Source organism: Ascaphus truei, chromosome 23 (assembly GCF_040206685.1).
Source record: "Ascaphus truei isolate aAscTru1 chromosome 23, aAscTru1.hap1, whole genome shotgun sequence".
Lineage (NCBI taxonomy): Eukaryota > Metazoa > Chordata > Amphibia > Anura > Ascaphidae > Ascaphus > Ascaphus truei.
Window position 1 is genome coordinate 2697167 of NC_134505.1, and position 11203 is coordinate 2708369.

Genomic DNA, 11203 nt, shown 5'->3' on the forward strand with positions numbered 1-11203 from the left:
CACACAGTCGTCTCTGAGTTGGTTGGATGGCCTTGCACTTCATTAACCTAGGGTGTGCTGGAAAAGCTGGGAGCGGCTCTGTGAGTGAAAGACTGTGAGCAAAGACACTGAGTCTATTGCAGGGAGAGCCGGGTTCAGGGGAGAGAGAGGTGGAGGGGGGGAGGGAGAGGTGGGGGAGGGGGGGAAAGGTGGGGGAGCGACAGAAGTGAGAGTCGGAGAATGGAAATTCTGCCTCAAGCCAAGGAAAAAAAAAAAAAAAACTCCCATCTAACGGAAAATTGCTTGAAATCATTAGCTGTCAGATGTTTACCTTCCAAAATCAGTCCGCCCGCGGCTCTGTATTACTTCTGCTTCTAATTTTCACACCGGGGGTGGTTGCCACCAGGAGACACCGGGCGTGATATGAACCCCTTTGGGGGGCAAGAGACTGGTCTGGCCCACCGTTTTATTTATTAAAAATGCGTTACCAGGAAGTAATGCATTGAGGGATACCTCTCGTTCCCGTGTACGTCCTGGGCCACAGAGTCATGATAACAATACACGGTTACACTAAAAGAACAAGAGGTTATACGGTCACTTCACAGACATCTCACGGACAGATAGAGTTTGGGAAATTGGGTGCAGGGGATTAGAGGGCTGGTGAGTTTCAGGTTGCAATAGAGAAGCTTTAACATCATCAAACGGCTCACACCCTTTGGCAGCCCTTTGGCAGCGCCAAAGGCTGTCCGCCTTTGGGGCGACGCAGATGTACACTGAAGGGGTTCAGATTGAATGCAGCTGCGAACGCAAAGTCCTTTGTGCCCTCTTGGCTCATTAACATTCCAGTGGGCGGGGTTTGACGTTCCACAAAGTACAAGCAAACGTTAACCCTTAGCACGCTGGTCCTGTGCACAGGGGAGCAGCTCTTGGGGAGGCCCCATCAGGCCTTTGGGGCGACGCAGATGTACACCGAAGGGCGCCGCGGTGTGATAGCATCAACAATACCGCGCTGACCCAGCTGCTCCCGCCCATGAGCGATACGTTGTTTTTACGAACGTGTTTTTTTTTTCCCCGCCCTCCTAGCGACCGTCCGCTATCAGGAAACATGTTATTTTCGGCAGGTTTTGAACCCTTCATTCTCGTCCTGCCTCCGGCACTTTGTAACCGCGCTGATCTTCGGCGCCCAAACGCGGTTCTGTAACTACGCACTTCACGAGGTCACCAATACCCAAAAGAATATTTATTAGGTGATCAAATAATTCTTACATGTAATAAACGTACAATCCCAGCAAATTCTAACACTCTGAACCCACCACATCATATATATATATATATATATTTGTCTCATGAGGCAGGTGTGCGCAAACTTACCTTCATGTACCCCCTTTTCTCCTCTCCCGTCCTGCTCGCGCCAACCCCCCCTCCCCCCCACCCCTCCGCTCGGCTCCGGCGTCAAATGACGTAGCGGGGTCGTGTTACGCCGGTTGCCATGGAGATGCGTCATTGGAACCACGGTAAATTTAGAAGTTACAGAGGCCTCCCGCGATCCCCGGCATTTATTTTAAACAGCTGCGCCCCCACAGAAAGCCGCGCCCTCCACTTGGCGCACCCCTGTCACAAGGAGTGCTGCTGACAAAAGACAAACATACCCACATTTTCAACTGGTACAGCTCAACCCCCTTATAACGCTGTGCTTGGGGTCCAAAGAATCACATGGCGCTATAAGCGGATCGCGTTAGAAATAATGTACCATTGTATGCGTTGTACAATAAAGTATTTAAGACGCCAATAACGGTGTTGTAAAGTATTCATACATACGATAAATTGGGAGCCCACGCGTACATCGCGGTATAAGCGGATCCGCGTTGTAACGGATCGCGCTATAACGGGGGTTGAGCTGTATCAGTTTATTGGAGGTTGGTGGACCCTCCTCCCACGGTTTAAGCTCGCCCCTCCACACCTTTTTAAGTAGCAGGTGTTTCCATGTACCTGTGCAGGACAGGTACACTGAGACCGCTCTCCCTATATACTGGTCGTGCCCTGACGTGGCTGCATACTGGTCGTGCCCTGACGTGGCTGCATACTGGTCGTGCCCTGACGTGGCTGCGTACTGGTCGTGCCCCGACGTGGCTGCGTACTGGTCGTGCCCTGACGTGGCTGCATACTGGTCGTGCCCTGACGTGGCTACATACTGGTCGTGCCCTGACGTGGCTGCATACTGGTCGTGCCCTGACGTGGCTGCATACTGGCCGTGCCCTGACGTGGCTGCATACTGGTCGTGCCCTGACGTGGCTGCATACTGGTCGTCCCCTGACGTGGCTGCATACTGGTCGTGCCCTGACGTGGCTGCATACTGGTCGTGCCCTGACGTGGCTGCATACTGCTCGTGCCCTGACTTGGCTGCATACTGGTCGTGCCCTGACGTGGCTGCATACTGGTCGTGCCCTGTCGTGGCTGCATACTGGTCGTGCCCTGACGTGGCTGCATACTGGTCGTGCCCTGACGTGGCTGCATACTGGTCGTGCCCTGACGTGCCTTGCAGGCTTATAACGCTTCGGCCGAAGGGTTTAACTAAATGACCCTTACTCACGAGACTAATAACATTGAAGTATTTAACGGTGTATTTTGTCACATTGGATGTAGCGCTGGGTAGCTTTTGTCCTTCGTCGTCGGCCTGTGACAGACCTGGAACGTTTTCCCGTTTTCAGGACCGTGCGGCGTTGCCCCATTGGATCGGAACACGGTGCCCATCGCTGTGGAATGTGTAGGTGAGCTGCTGAAGGAATTCCCCCTGTCAGTACCAGTCTCTCTCTCCCGCTCCCGCTCCTCCTCCTGACCTCGCCCTGCCTGCCTGTACATATACGCATTGTTCCTTTAACCCACATGTCACATTCTTAGGGATGCCAAGCCTTCCCAATCCAAGAGCAGTCCGGGGGGGGGGGGGGATGCAGGAGACTGGGGCAGAGATACCCAGCATGGGGGGGGGGGGGGGCGGGTAGCGGGTTTCCTAAGCCTGGGGGGTACAGCCGCCGACGGACAGTTGGTGCTGTTTTGGCCCTGAGGGAGGCGTTAGGGGGTAGGGTAAGCGAGTTGTGGTTAGGGGTTTGGGGCTAACGAGTTAAAAGGGAGGGGATATATGAGAGCAATAAGCGTTATGGGGAGGGGTTATATGGGGCAATAGGAGGAGATATAGGGAAGGGGTTATATGGAGTAATAGGAGTAATGGGGAGGGGTTATATGGGGTAATAGGAGGAGTTATAGGGGGTGGTTATGAGGCAATAGGTGTTATAGGGAGGAGTTATATGGAGTAATAGGAGGAGTTATAAGGAGTAGTTATATGGGGTAATAGGAGGAGTTATATGGGGTAATAGGAGGAGTTATAGGGAGGAGTTATATGGAGCAATAGGAGGAGTTATAGGGAGTAGTTATATGTGGTAATAGGAGTTATAGGGAGTAGTTATATGGGGTAATAGGAGGAGTTATAGGGAGGAGTTATATGGAGCAATAGGAGGAGGGTTTATAGGACGGGATTGCATGGGGCCACAGAAGAAGTTATAAGGAGCGGTTATATGGAGCAATAGGAGGGGTTATAAGCAGTAGTTATATGGGGTAATAGGAGGAGTTATAGCGAGTGATTATATGGGGCAAGAGGAGGAATTATAGGGAGCTATGTGGAGATGTCTTTGCTCCAAAAAGATTACACTTGCACCTAAGTCCTATTTGGACAGCCGTACCTCTGACCCACACATGGGCCCAGCTGTGTTGCTTAATAACAAACCCCGCTGCTGGTATTTGACTCTCCCTTATCTAGCCCCCTCTGTGCCTCCCAACAAGCTGACAGTGTGAGAGTCTGGAGGAGTCTCTGGTGCTGAGACCGCTGGGCAGCCTCTCCCAGGCCTGTTCTGCTGAAGCTTTCCACAGTGACTGAGCCGGTTAGGAATGCTGCAAGGGGCAAGGAATGCCACCCCCCCCACCCCCCCCACACCGCCCCCTCCATGCGCGGGACACTCTCCAGGTGCTTTGGGGTAGAGAAGGTGCCAGCTATGTCAGGGGCGATGGGGTGAGGGGCGGAGAGGCGAAGCAGCATTCCGGGGCGTTCCAATCCCGAACATCGCTGGTGCAGAGTTCATCTCTTCAACCCCAGGGGGGCGACAGAGAGGAGTTATAGGGAGGGGTATATGGGGTAATAGGAGGAGTTGTTGGGTGGGGGTTATTTGGGGTAGTAGGAGGAGTTATAGGGAGCGGTTATATAGGGTAATAGGAGGAGTTGTCGGGAGCGGTTATATGGGGTAATAGGAGTTATAGGGAGGGGTTATTTGGGGTAGTAGGAGGAGTTATAGGGAGCGGTTATATAGGGTAATAGGAGTTGTCGGGAACGGTTATATGGGGTAATAGGAGGAGTTATAGGGAGGGGTTATATGGGGTTATATGGGGCAATAGGAGGACTTATAGGGAGGGGTTATATGGAGCAATAGGAGGAGTTATAGGGAGGGGTTATATGGGGTAATAGGAGGAGTTATAGGGAGTTGTTATATGGGGTAATAGAAGGAGTTATAGGGAGCGGTTATATGGGGTAATAGGAGGAGTTATAGGGAGCAGTTATATGGGGTAATAGGAGGAGTTATAGGGAGCGGTTATATGGGGTTATAGGTGGAGTTACAGGGAGGGGTTATATGGGGTAATAGGAGGTTATAGGGAGCGGTTATATGGGGTAATAGGAGGAGTTATAGGGAGCGGGTATATGGGGTAATAGGAGGAGTTATAGGGAGCGGTTATATGGGGTAATAGGAGGAGTTATAGGGAGCGGTTATATGGGGTAATAGGAGGAGTTATAGGGAGGGGTTATATGGGGTAATAGGAGGTTATAGGAGGAGTTATAGGGAGGGTTTATATGGAGCAATAGGAGGAGTTACAGGGAGGGGTTATATGGGGCAGTAGGAGGAGTTACAGGGAGGGGGTATATGGGGCAGTAGGAGGAGTTACAGGGAGGGGGTATATGGGGCAGTAGGAGGAGTTACAGGGAGGGGTTATATGGGGCAGTAAGAAGACGTTTTAAGAGGGTTAAAAACCTTCCTAATAAACCTATTGCGCTTTTTTTTACAGCCCCAGGCAAAGAATTGTTACAGCAAATGAAACCAAAACGCTGTATTTCTGTGTTGATCCATAAGCACCGCTGTGTCAACCGAATAATACAACTGCATGTGTTTTCCCCACTGCCGCTCACACCCAGGAATGTCAGAACGCGCGGGTGCAGCTTCCCGGCGACAGCGATGGGCTCCTTCTGCGTCTGGAAGAATGCAGAATTCCAGGGGTTAATTCCTTAATAACACACATTTTTCTTGGCTACGTTCCCGGGGAGGGGGGGGGGGGCGGGAGGTGGGGGGGGGGGGGGGAAACCCAAAAGGTTTCCAATAAAAACAGAAGGAAAATGGAAACAGTGAAACGATGAGAAAGGTGTTGTCTCCGGATTTCTACCTCGTGAATCAGAGGACGGGCTCGGTCCCCGTTGCCTCCTGTGTGTATTACCCCGGGGGGGGGTGGGGGTGGGGGGGGGTCGGGGGAGACACAGTGTTTATTCACTCTGGGAGGTGGAATTTCGGAGCCTCAAACTGGGGCGATCCCATTGAAGTGAACGGGAACCGCCGATGTGTGTAGGTGAATGGCGGAAAAGACGGTAGGAGGTTAATGTAGACAGGTCAGGGCAGAGGTTTCCAGCTCTGGTCCACAAGGTTCTACTAGCAGTCCAGGTTGGAAGCCGGGACGCCGACAGCGGAGAGCCGGGACAAAGTGTCCTGGGCCTGGTGGCTTCGGGAGGCCCAGCTGGCGCTGAAAGTCGGGCCCATCTGGCTGCTGGGCCCCTGGCTCTCCCGCGCTGCTCCCTCTCTCCCTCAGTGTCCCACGCCGGGCCTCTCCCCGACGCCAATGGGCGGCGGAAGCTGGGTGAGCCAGCTTCCGGTGTGCAACCGGCATGAGAGAGAGAGACCCAGCGAGGGAGAGAGGCAGCCCGCGGCAGCATCTGGGGGGAGAACCTGGGGCCCGGCGGCAACCAGAGGTCCGGCAGCCGGACGCACAAGATGGGCCCGACCTCTGGCCCGGGCCAAACTTCAAGTGCCGGCCGGCCGGGTCCCCCCCGCAGCCACCGGCATGAGTGTCCCGGCGCGGGAGGGTGAGAGAGGTCCGCAGAAGCTGGTGAGAGAGACCATCCTCAAGGTAAGTGAAAGAAGGGGGCAGATGGTGTAAGAATGTATTTGGGGGGTAATGTAAGTATGTATTTGGGGGGTAATGTAAGTATGTATTTGGGGGGTGGTAGTGTGTGTATTGGGGGAGGGGTAATTATTATTGGGGGGGGGGAGGGAATTATGTATGTGGCCAGGAAGGGACGAGGGAATGAGTGTGAGGAGGGAGTCGGATTGAGTGATAGGAGGGGAAGTGAGAGGGGTGAGGGGTCAGTGAGTGAGGAAGAGAGGGGGGTAAGAATGAGATGGGAGGAGGGAATAGAGGAGGGGAGGTTGCAAGAACGCCGACACGTGGGGGGGGGGGGGGTAAAGGGGCATAATAATGTTTACTTCCTTTCCATCCATTCCCCGTTTAATGCAAGATAAGATCTTGTTTGCCTTTGCAGCTACTGCATGACATTGGGCACTATTGTTAAGCCTGCTGTCTACACGCACTCCTAAATCCTTCTCCATCAAGGATTCCCCCAATTAATCCTCATTTAATTTGTAAATTGCCTGTTTAATTCTTGCATCCCAAATGCATAACCGTACATGTATCTGTATTAAACCTCATCTGCCATTTACCTGCCCAGGTTTCCAGTCTCCCCAAGTCCTTCTGCAGAGAAATTACATCCTGCTCTGATTCTATTACCTTACACAATTTAGTATCATCAGCAAAGATGGAGACTTTGCTCTCGACGCCAACCTCAAGGTCATTAATAAACAAGTTAAAAAGCAGGGGTCCCAGTACCAATCCCTGGGGTACTCCGCTCACGACCTTAACCCAACCTGAAAAAGTTCCATTTATGACAACCCTCTGTTGTCTGTCCTTCAACCAGTTTTAAATCCAGGTGCAAATATTGTTACCGAGTCCAATTTGCTTTATTTTCTACACCAACCTCGTGTGGAACTGTATCACATAATGGCTCTCCCTAAAATTCAAAACTTCACGTGGACAACTCAATGGGACCCGTCTGGATACCTCCAAGGCAAGAGAACTATTTAACCACGGTGTATTAACAGGTGTCGTTCCAGGTGACTGGAGAAAACCACATGGAGTCCGACGTCGCAAAGTTGGGAGTAGGGAAGAGGCAGGTTACTACAGGCCAGTGAGCCTGACATCTGTAGCTGAGACAGTAATGGAAACATTGCTGAAAGATGCAATTGTTGGATATCTAAGGCCCAACAACCTACAAGATCTCGAGCAGCAAGGGATTACCGAGGTGAGGCCTAATCTTTTTGACTGGGTAGATCAAGGTGGAGCAGTAGATGGAGCTGACCTAGATTTTAGTAAGGTCTTCGACCGTAGAAGACGGATAAACACGTTGCCATGCTTGGGATTGGAGTCTACGGTGGTAGACTGGATAAGACATTGGTGGAAGGGTAGTCGACAGAGCGTGGTGGTAAAGGGACTGCAACCAGTGGAGTGCCTCAGGGGATCCGTACCGGGAACGGTGCTCTTTAACATAATTATTAGTGACATTACAAACGATCAGCCAGGTTCCCCCGAGACAATTATCCGCTTAGTTATCAGCCGTGCCCTCCTCTTTCGGGAATTCAATATGGCCGACACGTCTCGCCGGCCAATAGGAAGCCGCCATGTAAATCGTTTGCAGCGTCCGATTGGACGGCCATAGAAATCCTCCCAGGAAACATCGCTGACTGCTAAGCTAGTGAAGTCATCGCGGGTAAAACAGCGCGGTTGAGGGGTTTTAGCTTCTGAACTAAGACATATAAAAGGGTGAATGAGCGTGGATTGCAGCGTGTACGCACATATATAGATGACCCTCCCTGGTGGGGAGCCAGTCTTAACGCTGGCCTGGTCCTATACATCATAATCGTGGCATCAACACAGTGTACCGGCTCTCACGGTTTCCATTTTCCTTACATTGTCTCAGCAAAGCTGGGAGCCGAGCCAGAACCCGCCGAACGTAATCGCACATGGATGTTCGAAATCCCCGCACCCTCCCATCTTCCCACAACTGCCCTCTTCCTTGCGCGCGAACCCCACGGAGGCTCGCTAAAACCCTATGTCTGCCACGTATGGGAGCGGCTCCACCACGCAGTTTCCTCGTCGCTGCAAAAAACTACAAATGGGACGGGCGAATCATTCCCCCTTTATATGACATTCGGCGTGTGGTGAAGCAGCAGGGGGGGGGGGGGTTCTTTAAACTTAAACTCTGGGTTCTTGAGATATTTTTTGTTTTGTTTTTCAGGGTTAGTGTTTGAGGGGGAGAGAGGGGCTTAACCCTGTCACTGCCATTAGTACACTTTGCCCCTAGGAGAGACTAACCCCTTAACCATGTCACTGCCATTATCACACTTTGCCCCTAGGAGGGACTGACCCCTTAACCATGTCACTGCCATTAGTACACTTTGCCCCTAGGAGGGACTGACCCCTTAACCATGTCACTGCCATTAGTACACTTTGCCCCTAGGAGAGACTGACCCCTTAACCATGTCACTGCCATTAGTACACTTTGCCCCTAGGAGAGACTGACCCCTTAACCATGTCACTGCCATTAGCACACTTTGCCCCTAGGAGCGACTGACCCCTTAACCATGTCACTGCCATTAGCACACTTTGCCCCTAGGAGAGACTGACCCCTTAACCATGTCACTGCCATTAGTACACTTGGCCCCTAGGATTGACTGACCCTTTAACCATGTCACTGCCATTAGCACACTTTGCCCCTAGGAGGGACTGCTCCCTTAACCATGTCACTGCCATTAGTACACTTTGCCCCTAGGAGAGACTGACCCCTTAACCATATAACTGCCATTAGTACACTTTGCCCCTAGGAGAGACTGATCCCTTAACCATGTCACTGCCATTAGTACACTTTGCCCCTAGGAGGGACTGCTCCCTTAACCATGTCACTGCCATTAGTACACTTTGCCCCTAGGAGAGACTGACCCCTTAACCATGTCACTGCCATTAGTACACATTACCCCTAGGAGAGACTGACCCCTTAACCATGTCACTGCCATTAGTACACTTTGCCCCTAGGAGAGACTGACCTCTTAACCATATAACTGCCATTAGTACACTTTGCCCCTAGGAGAGACTGACCCCTTAACCATGTCACTGCCATTAGTACACTTTGCCCCTAGGAGGGACTGACCCCTTAACCATGTCACTGCCATTAGTACACTTTGCCCCTAGGAGGGACTGACCCCTTAACCATGTCACTGCCATTAGTACACTTTGCCCCTAGGAGGGACTGACCCCTTAACCATGTCACTGCCATTAGTACACTTTGCCCCTAGGAAAGACTGGCCCCTTAACCATGTCACTGCCATTAGCACACTTTGCCCCTAGGAGCGACTGACCCCTTAACCATGTCACTGCCATTAGCACACTTTGCCCCTAGGAGAGACTGACCCCTTAACCATGTCACTGCCATTAGTACACTTGGCCCCTAGGAGGGACTGACCCTTTAACCATGTCACTGCCATTAGTACACTTTGCCCCTAGGAGGGACTGACCCCTTAACCACGTCACTGCCATTAGCACACTTTGCCCCTAGGAGGGACTGACCCCTTAACCACGTCACTGCCATTAGCACACTTTGCCCCTAGGAGAGACTGATCCCTTAACCCTGTCACTGCCATTAGTACACTTTGCCCCTAGGAGGGACTGACCCCTTAACCATGTCACTGCCATTAGTACACTTTGCCCCTAGGAGGGACTGACCCCTTAACCCTGTCACTGCCATTAGCACACTTTGCCCCTAGGAGGGACTGACCCCTTAAACATGTCACTGCCATTAGTACACTTTGCTCCTAGGAGGGACTGACCCCTTAAACATGTCACTGCCATTAGTACACTTTGCCCCTAGGAGGGACTGACCCCTTAAACATGTCATTGTCCAATTAGGTCCTAATAACAGGTTTGCAAATTAATACTTTGTATTTGTTCAGAGTAAATCTCCCCGCGTAACACGGACCTACAGAATGAGGTTTTGTTTCCCTCTGTCTAAACAGACGGGTACAGACGTTCCCGTTTCCTCCGGGTCACGGCGTTCTCACTGAAACTCTCCTGAGCGTATCACGGGATCCGCCACGTACAGAACACAATGGGATGTACAGGTGGGGTGAGCCCGCTCCCCGCTGACACGAGCCTTACATCCTGCACGTCCCTAATACAGACAATGCCGCTGGGGGATTGTTACGTGGGGGATACGGTTATTGTATATTTTCTGCGGATGTCTTCCCCATACTGTACAATATGTTTGATCTTTAAAAACTGTGTTGTTTTTTTTTAAATCCTAATAAATGAGCCCTAAGCCTAATACTAATATGGCTTCCTCTCTCACTTAGTTAGACCTCCGAGATCCTTATTAGAAAATCCTTTTTTTTTTGGCGTTCTGATAAGAATCTTTGCAGTAAGCATCAGACGTCTCTGGGTGGATAATCTACTGCAGGCTGCGGGCCTGTATATAGGGTTGTCAGGGGCCTTCTCCAATAATACTGGGCTTAATGGTGAAAGTGTGACGCGCTGTAGACACACTCTGCTCCATGCTGTTTCCTCCTCTCCATGGCCCCGCCCCTAGGCTTCTGACACCTCCTGCTGATTGGCTGCATTACCCAGCAGCAGCCAATCAGGATGGAGGAAGCTGCCCAGCCCCCTAGCAGCAGCAGCCCTGCTCGGGGAAATCCCACGGGCCCCCCCCAAGCCGGTCAGGTCACTATGTCCAGAGCGGTAATACCGGTATACACATACACGCCCAGAGAGGTAATACCGGTATACACATACACGCCCAGAGAGGTAATACCGGTATACACATACACGCCCAGAGAGGTAATACCGGTATACACATACACGCCCAGAGAGGTAATACCGGTATACACATACACGCCCAGAGAGGTAATACCGGTATACACATACACGCCCAGAGAGGTAATACCGGTATACACACACACGCCCAGAGAGGTAATACCGGTATACACATACACGCCCAGAGAGGTAATACCGGTATACACATACACGCCCAGAGAGGTAATAC